Here is a 20,185-nt window from a genome sequence, read left to right on the forward strand (position 1 = left end):
TAGGTGTGACTGTCTCTGGATGGCCCAAAAAAAGGACAGGGCACCAAAGAATGCATAGGCACTGTTTATTTACACAGCTATAATGGAAGTCAGGATCACTACACAAGTCTCTGGTTGTGGAAGCCTTTCCCTGACACAGTCAGGTGAGCTCTGAGGTTGACGTGGAAATTGTACTGAACAAGAATGGACCTTTGAAAAAATTTGAAGGGTAGATAGGGAAGTAAGCTAGCACGCTTTCAGTTAACTCATACACATTCCAATATAGGGGCCAAGGGAGAGCTCTTCTCTTGGCCCTCTGAAGTTTCTCCAAAAAGTCAACTCACAAAAGGCAGATTAATTGGATAGAAGGCACACAAATTCATTTAACATGTATACATGGGATCCTTCAGAATGAAGACCCAAAAATACAGAGAAAATCGTTCATTTTTATGCTTATGTCCAACAAAGTACGGACAGCTATGTAGAAATATGACTAGACAAAAAGGGCAGGATCTAATGCTAATAGACTGGGGAAACCCAGCAAGGTCTGTCTATGGAGATACTTCTTGGTATCTCTGAGCATGCTTTCCTCCTGGGTATGGGGCAGGACTCTCGCTGGAATAGGGATCTTATGACCCCCAGTAAAACAAAGCAGGTTCAAGAATTTCTTTCTGACAAAGCTTTTACGCAGAGAGTGTGGAGGGAAAGCGAGAGTGATGTTCTTAAGTCTTCTGGCTGGCTTTGGGGAAAAGAGACCCTTGTTTCTATGGCCCGCCATGGAGAAAAGGAATTCCAGTTTCTATGGCTAACCTCGAGGAAGAATGGGAGAAAAACTTTTGTTTCTGAGGTTGCTTCTGAGGCTTTCATTTTATGGTATTGTTTTCTGAGCCAAAACACAGGTAAGTAACAAGGCCAGTGCAAAAAGAAGCATATAGATCTCATCAAAAGGAACAGTAGCAGCAGCAGTTATTTTAGCTTTATAAACAGTAGCAGCAGCAGTTATTTTATCATTATAAAATGATACTGCTATGGAAAAAGAATAACATCAGTAATATGAGGAGTCCTACATGAAGATAAGGACAAAAGGGGAGCTTTGGAGTCAGGCTACTGCTATGCATTTCCGTGTATTTTTCTATGTGGCTTTGTTGCCTATGGCAATACAGTTTGTGAAAATAAGTGAATCAAAATCTAAGCTGTTGGAAGTATAAATTATTTTGAGTCTTCAAGAAACATGATTACGGGGCCTGGTTTATGTGACAGGCAGTTGTAACCAAGGCAGTTGTAGCTTTGTTTCTCTGATTATAGATTAAGCCTTCTTTCTTGCCTTCACTATTTTGTAAAGTATTACAAATGACTGAAGGGTTCTGGGGAAGATCCTTTCTCCCTTTATTGTTGTTGATCTTCATTATAGATTAATTTCCCTCTCACCGTTCCCACACAAAGACTTCATGGCTATTGTATTGTATTTAGATGGAATGTTATGTGTACTCTTTCAAACTGGAAAGGAAATGAAAATGAGCTGTATGAAAAAGACTCTACTAATTAAATTGTTGTAACTCATAAGACAATCTTGTATAGAACATTTTGTATTCCTCTCAAATTTCTTTGTTTTCTGCCTATATAAGCAAGAACCTAACTTTTAACTTTGGAACACTGACCCCATTTCTCTGGAGTCTGTGTCTCTCTAATGGTGGTCCCCAGATTTTTGCTTGAATAATCTGAATTCTGATCTTTTTGATTATTTCAGGTTGGCAGAGTCTTCATAAAAGTGTTTTGGGAGAGGCACTCTGGTGTCATAAAAATACAATTAAATGTGAAGAGTACTGGATTACAATTCTAGTTATGAAGTAGTAGTGTAGTTGGAGACACTGCTTATAATTTTTTTGTGTGTGTGTGTATGTAATAAAACCAAAAATGCAGAATACCTTAAAATAAAAACATCTTTCTCTTGCTCTATCTTTACAACTACCTAGTCCCTGTTCTAAGGGTAATTCCTTGTTGTTTTTTCAAAAATTTTGCTTCTTGTAGAGGTAACATTCATAACTTTTCCAAGGCACTAATATGACTTTTGATCTATAACATATAGGTATTACCATTTCCTATCTGTTGAAGGTAAATATTAAACCCATTTATATGACCCTTACTTTTAATCTTCCTCTCCATTATTAGATTTTTAGTTGCTTATCATTGTTATTAAACAATTTTTAAAAAAAATCTTTAGTGCTCATTTCAGCAGCACATACCGTAAAATTGAAATAATACAGAGATTAGCATGACCCCTGCTCAAGGATGGCATGCATATTTGGGAAGTGTTTCAAATTTATGAGGAATTTGGGAAGTGTTTCAAATTTATTCAGCCTTTAAAAAAAGAGTGAAATTTTTACACATGCTGCAACATGAATGAAACTTGAAGGCATTAGGATAAGTGAAATAAATCAGATACATAAGAACAAATATTATATGATTCTACTTATACCTAAAGTAGACAAATTCATAGAGACAAAAGTAGAATGTTTGCTAGGAACTGTGGAGAGAGGTGAATAGGAAGTTGTCATTTAATGATTATAGAGTTTTAGTTTGGGAAGATAAAGGTTCTGGAGCTGAATTGTAGAGAAAGCTGCGCAACAATTTTGAACGAACTTAATGCCACCTAACCACAAACTTAAAAATGGTCAAAATTGTACATTTTATGTTATTTATAGATACTATACATGTAGCATATAATTTAGGTCTTACCCATATCTTTTGATTTACTCTGTAAAATTAACATGTTTCTCCATATTTTTTTCAATTTTCACTCGTTATACTAGATCTCCATGCACATACTTTTTAATAAAGTTATGTAGAAACAATAGTTGCAGACATTTTTGGGTGCTGTTACCAAATAATTTTTCCTTCTCTCTTATACGTGCATGCGGTGATTGAGCTTTCTGGACCTTGCGCATTTGATGTAGGCAGGTGACCACCTTTGGCAAATGAATTGAAGAACAGGAAATAGAGTCATGATCAGATCTGGGCATTTATAGGCAAAGTTATAATTCCTCTGCCACAGCAACTGGCACAGTTTGAGATGGGTTTTTTTTTTTTTTTGTATGTTTGAAATTGCCTAATGATATTTTTAGGAGTAGGAGATTTGTTTGTTTGATTTTTTTCCATCTATGATTTTTGTGTAATTGAGGTCCTCTTTAAATAGAAAAACTCATGTATTTTTTTCTGATATGCAAATCTTTCCTGTATTTTATTTTGCTTATTTCCTCCTTTCCATTTTCCACTTTCTTCTCCCAGAGCTCATATTTATTAGATGTTGGCTATCTCAGGTTTTCTTTTCCCCATTGTATATTTTGTCATATTTTCTGCCTCATTGTCCATTTTCCTCTATGTTCATATTGAGCTCCTTCATTTTGTTTTATTGATTTTTTTTTTTTTGGTGGTATCTTTCAAATCTCTCTGAAAAGAATAATTAGATTTTCTTTTTGAGTTTCTTCTCCTTCGTGAGTTATTTCTGTTTTCACAATAATTGTTTTATGTACTTATTTTCTCAATTTGATGCTGCTTTTTTATATTCCTGAGTGGTTATAGGTTATTTTTAGCATATTTAAAACAAGAGGTATTGGCTGACTTTTCCAGGTAGTGAACTAAATGCTCTCTACTGTTGTGTAGGTAAGCTTGTTTTCCCCACAATATTTCTTCTTCAATCAGGAATCTGACCTGGCCAGCTAGGCATATAAATCACTAAGATGCCAGGCTTTTAATAAGGGATTGCCAAAGCAGGAAGAAATTTATTCTGTGACACCGGCACTCACTAGTGCTTCTAGTCCAACCCAATCAATACATTACATTTTTTAAATGAAGAGGTCATTATTTGCGTTACAATGATTATTGTCATTTTGCTTGGTTTTATTTTGGTTAGAATCAATGTGAACATTTTTGTATCCTTCTTATATCCAGGAACGTGGGAGAGAGAAGAGAGGAGCAGAGAGCTGATTGGCTTCTTGTCCCAGGGACAGAATTTTAATCAGACCCTCTACTCTCCCCTACCAATTCTGCACCCCTTTTGTAATTCCACCCTCTATGACTACCAATTTTTTCCAAAACCCTTTGGGGTTTGCTTGAAAGGTTAGCTCCCTTTTTTCCTGCCATTCCTTTCTATGTTAATTTTTGACTGTAGATTCCTTAACCATCTTTGTTCAAATGTATCATTCCCATTCATTTTTTAATCTCTCAATAGTGCTTCAAAATCTGATATTGGATAATGATTCTTCTCCCATTCTCTTTGCTGGTCAGGTTTATGGATTTAATTCTGTTTTTATTCTCCCACATTTTAGAGAAATAGAGGCAAGTGCAGGTACTTTATCACCATATTCAACCAGAGATCGTGTTATGTACTTGGAAAATTAAGAAATACATCACACTTTTTGCATCTGCAGTGGTACACAGTATGTCCTTAGTGAGAGCCACAAGCGATAAGTTTGAACAGGTAGAATGCAAGGAGGCATTATTAGTGTTACCTAGACACAAAGTACATTATGATAGTTTTAATAGTTTTTAAGCCATTTGATAATAAAGCAGTAGGAAAATGAGAAACAAATGAAAGCCAGGATTTCAGTCAATAGCCCTTTCTCTTGCTTTGTCTTTTTTTTTTTTTTTCTTTTTTGACTGGGTCTCAGGACATAGTTGAATATGACCATCCCCAAATTCCATTATTAAACTAGCAGTTCTTCTTCTAAATGTAACTAATTGCAATGACTTAGTGGAATTGAAAATAAAAAATAATGATAGTAGTGAGTATCAGAAAAACTAAAACATTTTACTAGGTTTTCTATTTGCATTTTAGATGTTGTTTCTCAAAAAATCTCAAATTCAGGTTTTATTTTTGTAATTTCCTGCTTCTATAAATATTTCCCCAGTCGTTTTCCTCAGTTCTTATAAGAATACATATGGTGCTCCTGAAAAATATTTTCACAAGTACTTGTGGGTGATTTATTGGTGCTTAAATCCATCCTATGTTTGGTGTATAAAATCGTGTCTACTCAAAATATTCAGTGTTGACAGCAACATGGTTTTCAAAATCTATCCAGGCCTCCCTTCTGTCCATCTGCTTTTATTAACTTCCCTTTGCTCTTGTCCTTCTCAAATTTCTGGGATTTCAGTGATGTAGTCCAGTTCCTGGTATCACTCATTCCCCCTGCTTCTGATATCCCATTTGGATTGTGGTTTCATTTATATCAACCATGACTGTCTTATTCAAAGTTATATGTCCAAACCTCCTTTGACTCCACATTCCTTAACATTTTTCCCAAACATAAAACTGATGGTTAGAGTCCTATAGGGATGGGAAGAAGAAACAAATGGCATTTCTCCACCTGCATCTCTGTGCATCAAGCCAGAGTCAAATTTTACGTTACATTGAGTTAGAAGAATTGTTGGTCAAGCTAAAGTAGTAATGCAAGGTGTGTGAAGTGCTAGAGAATACTGGAGCATGAAAACATCTGCTGGGGAAAAAAATCAACTGAAAATGGTGGAGGTGATTAAAAGAGACAGAGGCTAGTGTTCACAGCTGGGCTTTTGTGCATGGAGATACTTCATAAAATAGAATATTTGAATTTGAAATTTGAATTTCATCCCACTTATTACCCATTGAAATCAAATATGAATGATTCATGTATTTACCAAGAATGCTTGGAATGCTTTGTGCTAAATATGATGGAAAATTCAATGGCAACTAAGGTACGACCTTTGAAGAAACCTGGCAAATGGCAGAGAAGTGAGAGGTGAGTTTACATTTAATGGAGAAAGGGAAAAGAAGAAAGATGTGTCAATGTTTTGTAAGTGGCAGCATAAGTACTTTTGGACTAGAAGGATACCCTGTGACTATGGCTGTAGATAGAAAAAAAAGAATTTTACACCCTAGTTTTGGAGCCCATATAATCAAGGCAACCCTCAATACCTCTGAGGAGCACACCGGAGAAGAAAGATGACAAGGACAACTTTCCAGTAAGCTCTATCATGGTCCATGGCAGGGGATAAGAAAGAGTTTCCATTTATTGGAAGTGCTGAGGGTAGCTAGAAAATAAATTCCTATTAATAACACTTGTTTGTTTGTCAAATAAGAGCACTTACTTAATAAAAGTATTTTTAATTAGGCCATCTGGTTAAGTTATCTTGCATAATTACAAGTCCAAATCTTTCCATTGATGTTCTCCCGGAATAGTTTGAAGATACTGTTCCATTCTTTAAGTCATCTTTAAAAATTAACAAGAGCCATAAATCACTGCTGATCCTTTGGCTCAGTTCTGGACATTTCCTTAGACAACAATGCCATTAAAAAATTCTATTCATTAATGTGTTGGGTTATACACCTACAGTGAATTTCATTTATAATAGAGTCTTCCACTTAGGAATCTTGCCAAGGGAAAGGTCATTCTGTGAACGTCGCTTATGTTCATAGAGAGAACACCCCATGCTCCCATTATACATGGCTGAGTTATTCTACTCAGAAGAACTGTTGCTTTCTCCTTTGTCATGTCTTCAATGTTCTAACAATTTGGAAATGTCTTCATTTCAAACTTCCAAGTGCACAGAGTAAAAGAAGAAAATGTCTCATACAACAATAGTGTGCAACACAGGTTACAAAGCTCACAACCCAGGCAAGGTCAATTGGTACCAACTTGGTTTCTGAATTGTGAGGTTGGGTGAATTGTCAGGGAGGGTAAGACTCTACATCTATGGCTGTCATACTGAGCACTGAACAACATTTAAGTGTGACATTCACAAAGACTATAGTGAATGAAACTCTGAAATCCTCTGGAGGCCTTATAGACCCTCTGTTCTTTGGCCACAAGCAGCAAAAGTAGACACTGAGGTTGTTTAGGGAAAAACAGTATTCCATTGCCACATAGAACAGAAAGTTGCATTGAGTTTTCAGGGTATGCTATATTAGTAACCTTAGTATGCCTATAGGAAAAATAGAAAAGAATATTTACAATTGAAATGTTGGTCTCATCTTATCCATTGAAATCAAACATAAATGATTCATTAATTTATCAAAGACACAATAGGCACACATTATGTACAATGCATTATGCTAAATGTTATGGAAAATTCAATGATGAGTAAGACAGTACCCTCAAAGGAACCTGGGATCTGACAGAAAATAGAGTTAAATAAGCATTTAATGGAGTGACTGAAGAACGGAAGAAGGCTAAAGAATCAAACTGTGATTTGAACATGGAGGTATCTAGCCTTAAAATTACGAAAAAAAAACCCCATAAATTTTGTAATATAGACCACATATGACGTATGCCAGCAGAATAATTTATGATAAATATCTTCGCAGTCACAGAACACTCAGATATATTTAAATATGTCTGCTTTTATGCCTTTAGATATGATATTGTATAGCTGTAGACAGATAATAGAAACCAAAGTATAAATTAAAGAAAATATAAATGGGGAACACAATACATGGTTGAAATGTAAAGAGATTATGATGAGAAAATAAAAAAAGGATGAGTGGATGGAGACCAAGAGAAAAGAAAAAAGAGAGAGAAAGAGAAAAGGAAGGAATTACAGAAGGAGGGAGGGAGAAAGAGAGAAAGAAAAACTGAACACCCGGGGTAGATAATAAAAGAGACCAATTTTAATCTTAGTGATATATCCATGAACATGAAAAATAATTGATGATTTACCAAGTGTAATTGTATTTAATTTTTTAGCATCAAATACAAAGATATTTGCTTGGACTTAAAATAATTTTAATCTCTGTATTGCCAATGAAGTGTTTATATTGTATATGAGATAACTTTCAGCCTAGGACTTCTTTGTGCATTTTTAATGTTATGGTGACAATTCTATCAATGTCTCCATGAAGCTAATAGTTTTCTTTCAAAATAAAAAAAAATTGAAAGACAGAATCCTGATTGTTCTTCCGATTTCCAGAAAATTGCCCTTGTTCTAATTCATAATATATAAAACCAGATATCAAGTTTTCTTAACTATATTCATGAAATCTTTTGCATATCAGGCAAAAATAATAACGTTTGATAAAATGAAATTACAAATCATTATTTAATTGGCATATAAACTTCCCCTTTCATCCTTCAGTCCTCTCTTAAGGAAAGCTCCAGAATTTGATTCAATCTGGAATCATGTTCCGCTACACTAGCTCCCAGATCTAGCCAATTATCTACGAAGGTTTCTTCTTGGATACCCTCAGTTAGCTCTGTTCATTCAGTGGAAAACTTGTGGTACTGAATTCATTCTAAATGACAGGCAGAAAAATCTGTACTACTTGAATGGCAACTTAAACATACAATGCAAGGTATTTGATTTAACTTAATTTAATTTAGCTGTCAAAGCCCCAACAAAGATGCTCAGTGTTTCATGTGGAGTTTATGTGATATATACAGGGGTGTGTGTGTGTGTGTGTGTGTGTGTGTGAGAGAGAGAGACCACACAATTTTCTTATGCCTCTATAATGTTATTTTTGTTGTTCTTTTTTTGAAAAGTAAGAAAAAAAGCATGTTAATCTGTATAAAGTTGTAAAGTATAATAGAAACTATATTATAACTTAGATCACATAATTTCCAAAAATTTTAAGTAGTTATCTTATGCTGTTTTCAGAATTCTGTCTTGACTATGCTTAGACTACCTATCTACCAAGCACAGAACCACAACAAATTGAAATAATGATTGTCTCCGGTGTGCTCTATACCATAGAGATTCAATCAATCAAATGTCTAATAAAATATGCTCATTTCCCATATGCCCAGGACTGTACCAGATATGATAGAACATATGAAATCATAGGACATAATTCCAGCCTTTGAAAGTTTTCCAAGGTTGACAGTTACCTTCTTGGGAAACTCAACAAGTCTTTATAAGGAAACATAACTTTAAAATGAAAATACGAGAATGAACAAGAGTGCTTAGGAGTTAAGAAAGAGAACATAACTGAAGGGAGTATAAAGGACATAAGAGGTGAAACATCCAGCAGTGTAAGGTAGTTGATTTCCCTCTGGAAGGAAACATCCTCAGTATTAAAACTGCAAAATGGATGGCAGACAATGGGTAAGGGCTCTTATTTAGTAGGAAACATGAATGTGGTGGTAAAGATTTGAGGACGGTTAGAAAAATGTGCAGTAAAAGGTAGAAGGTATTAAAATAGTCAAAAATGTACCTCAGACTGAAACAATGCTTCTTCCTAAAATAAAATGCCAGAGAATTTCAATTAACTTTATTTCAACATAATCTCTCAGGAATTAGGCTGAGACATAATGTTGACATTCACAAGTAATTTATTTGATGACATTTTAGAGCGGCTTACAGCACGCTTCCCTTCACCTGCCCTGCCTTACCTCACAGATGGGCGGGAGGTGGTGAGAATATGGTGCCATGTTCTGCAGAGTATAGGTAACCATTGTACATAGCTTACAAATATGTGGGGGAATAGTGTGTCGGAAAAGCCAAACCATAAAAAAAAATTCTTAAAATGTCAGTTTTAGAGCAATTCACCTCTTAACCAATAGGATGGATATATAGGAAACCAGAGGAAAGAAAATATATTTGCAGTAGAAGTAGCAGACAGTTAAAAGATGCCTTGTTATTTCCCAAATATATTAGCAATGAATATTTAGAGAATACCTGGGCTGTTAATGTGAATATAGCCACCAACAGCACCCAGCTGCTATGGATGTGGCACTAACATTACAACAGTATAAGTGAAGATAGGACAGTAAGTTTAATAGCATTGTCTCTATCATGAACAATTTGAGTTGGCTTCAGGAATTAAACCTCGGTTTATATATACATTTCATCCTATAATTCCATACTAAGAAGTGGAGCATCAGCATCTTTCAAAATAGTAAAACTGAAGATTCTTCTCATGGTTTTTCATGTATCTGTAGTACTGATGTTAGAATGTAGCTGCAGACTGGCATATATTGTTTCTTGTCTGTTTTATATTGATGGGCCAACAGACAACTCAGATTGTCTGTTCTGAGTGTGTATCTAGCAATAGGTACAAATTTTAAGTTAGAATTGGCCCCTATCCTTAAGAAACGTATAATCTGGTAAATAAGATCAGATAAACGTGAAAAACAAATAAACAACTATGTCATTACAATTGTATTCTCGTCACTTAGAATTTGCATTAACCTGTCACACGTAATCGATGAATGGTGTTTTAGACCAGAAAACGTTGCTGATTACAAAGAGGACATGCTTAGCTTTTTGTACACCCTCTAATTTGCCCATATAGAAATGATCATATAGGTTTCTTGCTTTCTGCAAGATCAGTTTTCTACCAAGAGATCTGCATTCAATATGTCCAAAACTACCTTTAAAAATTTTAGCTACTTAATTTTCTCTTATCCTTGAAGGCTTTTAACCAAAAGAGTACTATCTGGGAGTTATTGAATATGCGTTGAGGAACTAAGCAAAGCCCCATGGAAGTGGCAAGGTTTCACAGGTGGTTGTGTTGCCACTCATACGCTGAGTGTCTCAGTCTAAATACTGTTGGGTTGGTGAGCGTTCTTCAAGAACAAACAGCATTTCAAATCTTCACAATAACATGTAGGTGTGTCAGGCACAAAGCCAAATTTTGGGCTTTGAATGTCAGGTGCTTAACATATATTTGTTTGTTCAATAAAGAAGCCAGGGCATTCAGCATTTCCTATCAAACAGGACTTACTGTGCCATATTCAAAGTGGAATTTCTCTGCTGGTCCACATGTCATTCCTCTTACTCACTCCTTTCTATATTGATTTAAATCTTGGTTTTGAAGACTACAACTTTATCTCATTTAGGTAAAATTTTACTGGCTGTTCCTTTTTCTTCTGCCAGCTCCCTTTTTTCTGAGTGATAATCCTTGTCCCAATGTATAGTCAACTAAAGATAGCTGCTCTTCCCTACAGAGGATTGTGATTTCTGACTAGTAACAAACAGCTGGGTTGATTCCATACCTTTGCTATTGTGAGAACTGCTGTGATAAACATACGAGTGCATGTGTGTTTTGAGAAAATGATTTGGTATATACACAGAAATGAGATTGCCGGGTACAACAGTAGTTCTGTTTTATGTTCTTTAGATATCTCCAAACTACTTTCCACAGTAGGTAAACTAATTTACCTTGCCACTAATAGTGTATAAGTGTTCCCTTTTCTCAGCAGCCTTGCCAGCATCTGTTATTTTTGACTTTTGAAGAAAATGTGGTACTTGTAAACCATGGAATACTACACACCCATAAAAGAAGGAAATCATGACCTTTGCAGCCATATGGATGCAGCTGGATGCCAATATCCCAAGTGAATTAATGAAGTAATAGAAAATCAAATACCACATGTTCTCTCTTATAAGTGACAGCTAAAAATTGGGTAGACATGGATATAAAGATGTGAGCAAGAAACATTGGAGACCACTGGAGGTGGGAAAGAGGGAGGGAGGCAAGGCCTGAAAAATCTGTTGGGTAGGTTTTTTATGGTACCTATTTGTTACTATGCTCACTAACTTGGTGACAGGATAATTTATAATCCAAACCTCAGCATCACACAATACACCCATGTAATAAACCTGCACGTGTACCTTCTGCATCTAAAATAACAGTTGAAATTATAAACAAAGAAACAAACAAAAAACCCAACTGGTACAGATGAGCATCTTCCACACCACAGTCCTAACTCTCTGTAGTTAGTAATTAGTGAGAGACTGAAAGACAGAAATTGAGTCATGGCCTCCAAGCTCTGCTAGCAATTCCTACAACATGTCCACTCTGGGCAATACAAAACAGCTAACTTTCACTTAAAAGTCAAGAAACCCTCTTGATATTTGAGCTTGTGATGATAGCTATTCAGGTATATTTAACATTTTATTTATTTATTGAGCTTTTTTGTTAACTACGAATTGTAACTTCTTTTTATATGAAAGTCAATTTCTTTAGGTACCTTTGTAAAGCACACTTCAGTGCATGCAATAGTCTTCTTTCCACAGGTATACCTTGAGCCATAATTGGAAGTAAGAACTTACATGTGGAATGTGGTGAAAATTACAAACCAGCATTCATGAAATGAATAAAATGGTAGCTTTTTTTTAGATTCAATATATACATATGAAGCAAGTTTCCCAATGCTACAAATGGTTATGAAGTGTGTCTAAAGGTAACATTTCAATGTGTATAAAAGTGACTAGATTAATTTGTTGTGTTTTTTTTTTCTCATTTATTTAGCAACTCAAACCTGGTCACTGAGCACCTACTTTGTGATGGTCACTGTATTTAGAGCTAATTATCAAGGGCAATTATTTTTTCTTTTTCTTGAGATGGAGTTTCGCTCTTAATCGCCCAGGCTAGAGTGCAATGGTGTGATCTTGGCTCATTGCAACCTCCACCTCCCAGGTTCAAGTGATTCTCCTGCCTCAACCTCCTGAGTAGCTGGGAGCACAGGCATATGCCACCATGCCTGACTAATTTTGTATTTTATTTTTTAGTAGAGACGGGGTTTCTCCATGTTAGTCAGGCTAGTCTCGAACTCCCGACCTCAGGTGATCCACCCACCTCAGACTCCCAGAGTCCTGGGATTACAGGTGTGAGCCACTGTGCCCCAGCTTGTTTTTATATAATGTCAAATTTGTCAGGTGCCATTGTAAAGCACAGCTTTCCTGCATGAGAGGTGCAGAAATTCTTTCTAATCATATACATAGAACTGGCAATATTTTAAAATAATGAAATACTAAACACAACCATAAAGTGTAGAATTTCCATATGGCAATGGTGGCTAGAGAGGGCAATTAAGAGGGTTAAATCATGGTAGTAGTCAGCACTTGATAGTAAAAGACGCAAGTTCAAGATAGCAGCATCACCTTCTCTGATTATTAATAAATAAATATTGACGCTAATTTAGCACTTTCCATCTTCAAAGCACTTTGCATTTATTAATTAGTCCTCTTAGGACTATTTGAAATATAATTTATGAAGTTTGCATTTAAATTGAATTTTCATGATGGTATTTCTTGGCTTCAAGTATGACAGCTTTTTTTTTTTTTTTTTCCCTGTATACTCTCAGATTTTTTTGTCAGAATTCAAGATAATAAGATGAATGTAGCTATATGGACATTCCAGAAAAGGTAATCTCAGGACCTTGAGTAGAGAGGTAGAAGGAGCTACATTTGCACATTTCCATAGCCATGGACCAAGATCTTGGTGCTTCTCCAGTCAAGTGCAGGCACTTTTATGCTGTCCAATGAACCCCACTTTTGCACCAAGCAGGCTGACATCTCTTTCACACTGCAGCCATCCTCTTTTGTCTGGATTCCTATGCATCTCAGTTTCATATATTTTTAACAAGAAGTTTATTTCTAAAACCCTAATATTCTTGTTTTCATTCAATAAATGTTCATTAAGTAACTCAATAGAAAATTAAAAATTAAAAATGTGGACCCTACTTCATAGCTCATGACTAGCAAGAGGACCAATGATTGATTACATGAGTATAACACTGTAAAAAATCATTTTTTAAATAGACATTTTTAAAGCACTTTTAGGTTTATGAATAAATTGAATAAAAGTACAGAGACTTCCCATATACCTTTATCAACCCACTACTTGGAGTTTCCCCTATTATTAACATCTTACATTAGTATATGCATTTGTTAGAATTGATGAGCCAATATCGATACATTACCATTAATTAAAGTCTATAGTTTACATCAGGGTTCACTTTCTATGCTGTACATTGTATGTGTTGTGACAGATGTGTAATGACGTGCATCTGGCATGATAGTTTCACACAGAATAATTTCTCTTTATAATAATTTCCTGTGAGGTGGCTAATTAGAGTTTGATTTCTGTGCCAACCCAACATCATCCCAGACATATCTGCACTGCAAGGAGGTTGTGTCCCTTTGGTGATTTCCTGTACAAATACTCACCTATCCTCTCAGCTTCATTGGGCAGGGCGTCTCTGTCTCACGGGAAATGCATTTCAATCAATCTGACTTGAAGATAAGACCAGAGACTAAGGGTTGGTGATGAAAAGAGAACATTTGCAATTTAATTCAGTTTGACTCAAAAGAGGCTTTCCCAAATATATGTGCCTGTCATGCAACTTGTCCAATTAGGGAGCATGCAGGAACATTCTTTTTGTTAGCCACACCTGTCCCCTCCCTCACTTCAGGACTATCCAGGACCATCCCAGGACCAGAGCCGCATCTCCCCCACCTGTGAAGCTACAAATAGCCCTAATTGTCAGGGGAGAATCACCTCTGTATTTTGAAATGGCAGCTTGCAGCTTATTTAAACCAAATAGATACACTGGCTAACCTACATTTGATTTTTTGTTGTTGTTGTTTAAGATCCATAAACTGTGCTGGACCACAATCCCACACTTTGTATATGGAGAATGTCTAGCACAATTCATTGCTTCCCATATCAAAACAGGCATAATATCGCAATGTAATTATGTATCCACATCTGTCTCCCCTTCTAGACTGCTAATTATGCAACAAGAAAAGAACTATTGTTTTTGTTTACTCTTGGATCCCCCAACGACTTGAACTTTGCCTGCCACATGTCAGGGTCTCAATTATTGAATACATTTAAAACATAAAATAAAAACAAATAAAATATAGATTCAAGGAGAGTAAAGTTGAAAATCAACTTTCTGTAATACTTCAAGGGATGGTTTAGAGGAAAATGCCTAAGTTTACTGCCCAATCCTAATTCCTAATAAATTTGTAATGGCACAGAGAAGATAAAAGGAAGGAGAAGGTATGTTATGCTTTGTGTTATGACTTCATGAAATCTTGATCAGAATATTGTACATGCCTCAAATGCAGCCCCATTTTGTCATTGAATGTCTCCTCTAAATTTCACACTTAACCACTGAGCAGAAAGACACTGGTGTTAATCAGGGGGATCCTCCATTTCTCTCAGTGAGGACACCCATTCTAGTGCCTGAGGGAGGAGATTTTAGACCCCATAAAAGAAGCTCAAATGTATCCAGGGATTCATGGCTCCCTGGAGAATCAAGGAAAAAGGCATTCTGTGTACCTTTGAGCATCCTTTGGAATGCTCTCCCTGTTACTCTCCTTGGTCTGGGGCAGTTACACTTATTAAGGCTCCATTAGCATGTGGCAGCCTCTCTCATTTTCCTATCGCTGTGTTCTAATTGCCTGGAAACTTGCCCATTTTTTCCACCAAGTTTTAGGCTATATTATGACAAGGATCCTGTTTGTCTTGCTTAGTGTTTCATTTCTTGGGCTTAGTTTGAAGTCTGGAACATCATATGGGGGAAAAGAAAGAAGGGAGGAAGGCAGGCAGGTGAGTCTCCAATTTAGAAATAGTAAACTTTCTTTGCATGGCCTTGGTACATTAGGTTTGAGTGTTTCTCCTAGAATCTTTATTGCTAAGAGAGCACTAAGATGTTCAGAAAACAACAAAGTGCCTACTTAGCAAGGGAAACAAGTTGACCCGCAGGTCCTTTGGATCCATTCTTGACACCATGATTAGCCTTGATTTTTCTGTCTCATCTGACTTTCATTCGATGACAGTGGGTCAACTGACCTCAGCTATAATTTACTGCTGTGTTACATGGGATACCTAATTACAGCAGCCAAATGCGGAGATGTTCCTAGCCCTAACACCCAATGTTGTACTGTGTTGACACATATTGTGTTTCTTTGATGCCTTTTCTTAGGTTGACTCTGTGACTTCAGATTATATTGGCTTTGTGTCTTTTCTATTATCTGGGATGAGTTTAACTGTGACTTGTGGGACAGGACAGACTATATGCTTCCACTTACTACATATTTCCTTGTTTTATACCTACCAGGCACGTGTCGTCCTGCTCATGTTAAGTGAAGGCAGGAATCATGCTGTACATTGCTATGTTATATCTTTCAAAGGTTTGCATGCTATGTTGAACATGATAGATACTCAGTGTGTTTTAAAATGATGAAATGTATAAAAGGTAAAGGAAATGTTCTTAGTACACATAGATATACTTATTTTTCTTATTTAATTCATACATATTCCTTCCAAGCCTCCAAGATCCCGGGGTTAAAAGTTTAAGATAGTCGTCAGTTTTCAAAAGCAGTGGTTATATTTGTATTTTTATCATCTGTTTTTTCATTAGGTAACAAATAAAAATAAACAATAATAAAATGTCCAGTTTCATTTTATGTTAGATACCAAACTTTCAGAGTTAAGAGACATCATTGAAAACCACACACCCTCTTTCCCTGTCACTACTCATGCAGATCTAGGTTCCATCCTCATTCGTGCCCCAAATGGCATCTCAGAAGCAGAAAGGTCAGAAACAAAAGGCACCAAGTTCATGAGATTTAAAGGCAAGTTATCAGGAGTTGGACTGGAGCCCCAAACCATATAGGCTGTAAGGTCAGAGCTTAACTGTTTTTCCTTTTTATTGCTCAAGGACAAAAGAACATGATGCATGAGACTCCAGCACCATAAACTGTCTACTGAGGTGGCCATTTCATCACGTATGGTTGCAAGCTGAGTACTGACCGCACAATGTAAATGGACAGCAGCAGGGCCCTGGTGCGGATGTGAAAAGCAATGTCACAAACAATATCTTTCTCCTAATTATTAGGACCTGGACAGGAGGCAGGAAGGGAATGAGGGGTGGGGGTGGAGGGAGAAGGAGGGGATGGAGGCACTGTGACATTTCCCATCTCAGGAGTACAAGATTCATTACCTCTGATGAAAAGTCACCAGGCTGCGGTGAGTCCTGACATACTCCGTGACAGGAGAAAGTGACATGGCCGTTTGACATTCAGGGCTAGAAGGTTGCCGGTCTGTAATCACTAGTTAAAATTGAATCTTGTACATTGCACCCTGCCAGCACAGCTCAACTCTTGATAATTATTTGGATGCTACTGTATTTGGATTTTATTTCCCCAGCAGAGAGGGGAAGTTGGATTTATAGTTTACTGCTGGGTTAAGATTGGAACAGGCTAGATCTTTTTTATGGTTAATATGGCAGAGCCAAATAAATCTGGAGATGTTTTTTGTCCCTATTTTAATTCTAAGCCATTTGGAGATGGGGACAGGGAGAAGCAAAGGAATCAAAGCGCGCATCTTCTAATTTTCTGCAAACAAGCTACGATTCTGTCTGTGCTAATGTTTTCCTTTTTTTCCCTTTCACCTCATGATGCTTAAACCAGCCATCTGGACACAGAAGGGACTGAGAAATACCATTTTGCAACTGCTACAGCCCAAGTTGCCGCATGGTAAGGACTTCTTTGTAGATGGGGATGGACATAGATGGTCATTGAAACTTAAACAACCACTTCCCCTTTACCTGGAGGTCAAGGAAAGGACCAGAGAAATTTTTCACAGAAGGTCACTTTTGTATAATTACAGGGTGGCCCTGAACTGTTGATTTGCGGACAGACGAGCTGTGATTACAATAAGAATATTCTCCCCCTATTTTTTCCTACCCAAAGGCAAGGAAGCTTCTGGTTATTGCAGGAGCCTAGTCTGCATATTCACCCCTTTTAGCCCAGAAAGATGTCTGGCACGATAGGCTCCATCTAAGATTTTCAGGAATCTCAAGCCACATGTTCGCAGAAGGATAAAGTGATCACCAGAGCCAACTTAATGTACAGAGAGAGTAAGTGCTGCCTGAGCACTAGGAATTAGCTGTGCCCCAGGAATCGACCTGATCAAAGGTTGATCAGAGTTATCTTTACCACTAATCTGCCTCAATGTATAAAAGTCTGTCATCAAAAAGCATCAATTTAAATAAAAACATTATGCCTCCAAGGATTCCTTTAAAAAATCATGTTTTTTTTCTTGGAAAAAAAGATTCTTAAACAGCCAAAGATAGATAAAAACATAGTGGAAATTTTGTTAGGAAAGATCAGCAAGCTTTCAGCCAGGAGGCATCCCGAGCGGTGGCATTCATTGTTCTGGGGATCTGCTCTGGACCTGAAACTGACTTTCAGTCCTGCTGGTGCTGAAGCCTGACTTCTGTCAGCAGATTGTGCTCCCATCACTCACAGAACACTCGCATCCACTAAATGTGTAGGATATATGTTTGGAAACAGAATGCTGATTTAGGTAGCATATATTGAGAAATCATAATGCAGCAAAATTTGGAATATTCAAATTCCAAATGGCCAGTGCAGACATTACAGGTAAGCCAGCCCAACCGTGAGAAGAAGATAGTCTTGTGTTCAAGGAACAGGAAAAAGGGGAGTAAAAAGGAATCTAAGTCTTCACCTCCTTACTGATAGGGTGGTGTGGCCAAGGGTTACCTTCCCCAAATCCAGGACTATCTTAATGCGCTGAGATAGCTAGGGTCCTAGAACAATTCTTTTTCTCCTGAGTGGTGCTGAGATGGGCTCTGCCAATCCTTGCTTCCTCTCTTCTCTTTTGTTCAATCTCAGTGGTAAACACCACTCCCACTGCCCACCTGCCACTTCCCACCAGAAAGATTACATGTTGATATCACAGCTCACCTTAGAGGAGGCAATTGCATTTTCCTGCTCTTCTAATTCTTAGAGGAAGCCACTGTCAAGACTGAAAATGCCCCCAAAGAGGCACTTTTAAAATCACTTGTGGACAAAAACAATTTAGTGTGAATAAATTCGTACTCATTTTTCTTCCACTACAGAGTGGAATAATAGAATGGGCACCTTAAGGATGGTTTCTTGTACAAAGCAGGAATTTCCAAAGAGGGAAGAGTCTAGAAAAGCAGTTGAATTTGAGAAATTTGGTGATAAGGTAGCAGAACGAGAATATCTAAGGGAAGAACATGAATAATTTCATAAGGAGATTATATAACAACATTAGAAGAGAGACAAAAAATAGATATATCAAGGGGGCTAAAAATATGCCTATTATAAACTAATAGTGACAGAGTAAGTAGTGGCTTGGACACTGTGGTTGCTGAAATGATGATCTCAACAGTAATGAATCAGGTGTCTGGTTTGCTTAGATAGAGCGTGGTTAAATGAATAAACTAATTTGTTAGTCATATATCTCAACTGTTCCCAGTTGTAGAGACTAAATTAAGGGTAGTTTCTCTTTTCCTGTGGACATTAATTACTTTTACTTTGGAAGAGTAACTTGATATGGTTAGGCTTTGTGTCCCCATCCAAATCTCATCTTGAATTATAATCCCCATAATCCCTGCATGTCAAGGGACAGATCAGGTGGAGGTAACTGGACTATAGGGGCAGTTTCCCCCATGCTGTTGTCATGATAGTGAGTTCCCACAAGATCTGATGGTTTTATAAGAGGCTCTTCCCCTTTGCTAGGCACTTCTCCTTCCCGGCACCTTGCGAAGAAGGTGCCTTGCTTCCCCTTTGCTTTCCATCATGATTGTAAGTTTCCTGAGGCTTTCCCGGCCATGCTGAACTGTGAGTAAATTAAACCTCTTTTCTTTATAAATTACCCAGTCTCAGGAAGTTCTTTGTAGCAGTATGGAAGTGGACTAAGACAGTAACCTCACTTGTTTATTGTCTAAGGCAAAAAGGCAAAGCTGCAACTAATAAAGGATTTTATTATTGGGGTGGCTCATGGCAAACTGAGGGACAGTCCTTACTTTCCTATAATTGAAAAATAAACCTCTTCTTTTTCTCCCCAAAACTCAATTTCACACATCATGTGTGGTTTATTGCAACACCCCCTCTTCCATGAAGGCTCCCATGATTGCCCAGCACAGGTGATTTTTCTTTCTCCAAATTTTTGTATAATTTATCACTCTTGTATCACCAGTGTTTGTGTTTGATTTTGAAGTCCTTTCTGTATGTCCTATTTATACACCTTGCTTGGATGAGCAATTAAACTCTGGAGGTAAGAAGTTTCTGAGACCTAAAGCTGCTCTTTTAACCTCCTGGAAACTCAATTTTCTTATCTAGTAAGATAAGGAAATGGGAATATAAGCCTCAAAGTTCTCTTCCAGTTCTAGTATTTTGTGAAACTTTGTGACGCTTTTCTTGTCATCCTAAATCTATCAGATGCAATAGGAAAGGACAATGGAATAAATCACAGGCTCATAATTATTTGTTTTATTACACAGGGGTGAGTTATTTTATCACTTTCATATACATGTTTCTAAAAATGGTCTTTAAAGTTTTTTTTTTTTTTTTCTAGTGTAAATTTTCCTCAAAGTTCTTCAATTAAGCTAAATAGTCTGAAAGGTGATTGCATTATCTTGGCTCCAATTCCTTTTTCCTAGAGAACTAT

General features: G+C 36.9%; 1 non-coding gene across 1 annotated transcript; it reads left to right on the plus strand.

Moving 5' to 3' along the window:
* The first annotated feature begins 2,199 nt into the window (after nucleotides 1-2,199).
* LOC116271587 lies at nucleotides 2,200-2,303 on the plus strand. Its single transcript, XR_004180200.1, has one exon. It is a non-coding gene; the product is annotated as a U6 spliceosomal RNA (small nuclear RNA).
* The last annotated feature ends 17,882 nt before the right edge of the window (nucleotides 2,304-20,185 follow it).

The sequence above is a fragment of the Papio anubis genome, chromosome 19 (assembly GCF_008728515.1).
Source record: "Papio anubis isolate 15944 chromosome 19, Panubis1.0, whole genome shotgun sequence".
In the NCBI taxonomy this organism is placed as follows: Eukaryota; Metazoa; Chordata; class Mammalia; order Primates; family Cercopithecidae; genus Papio; species Papio anubis.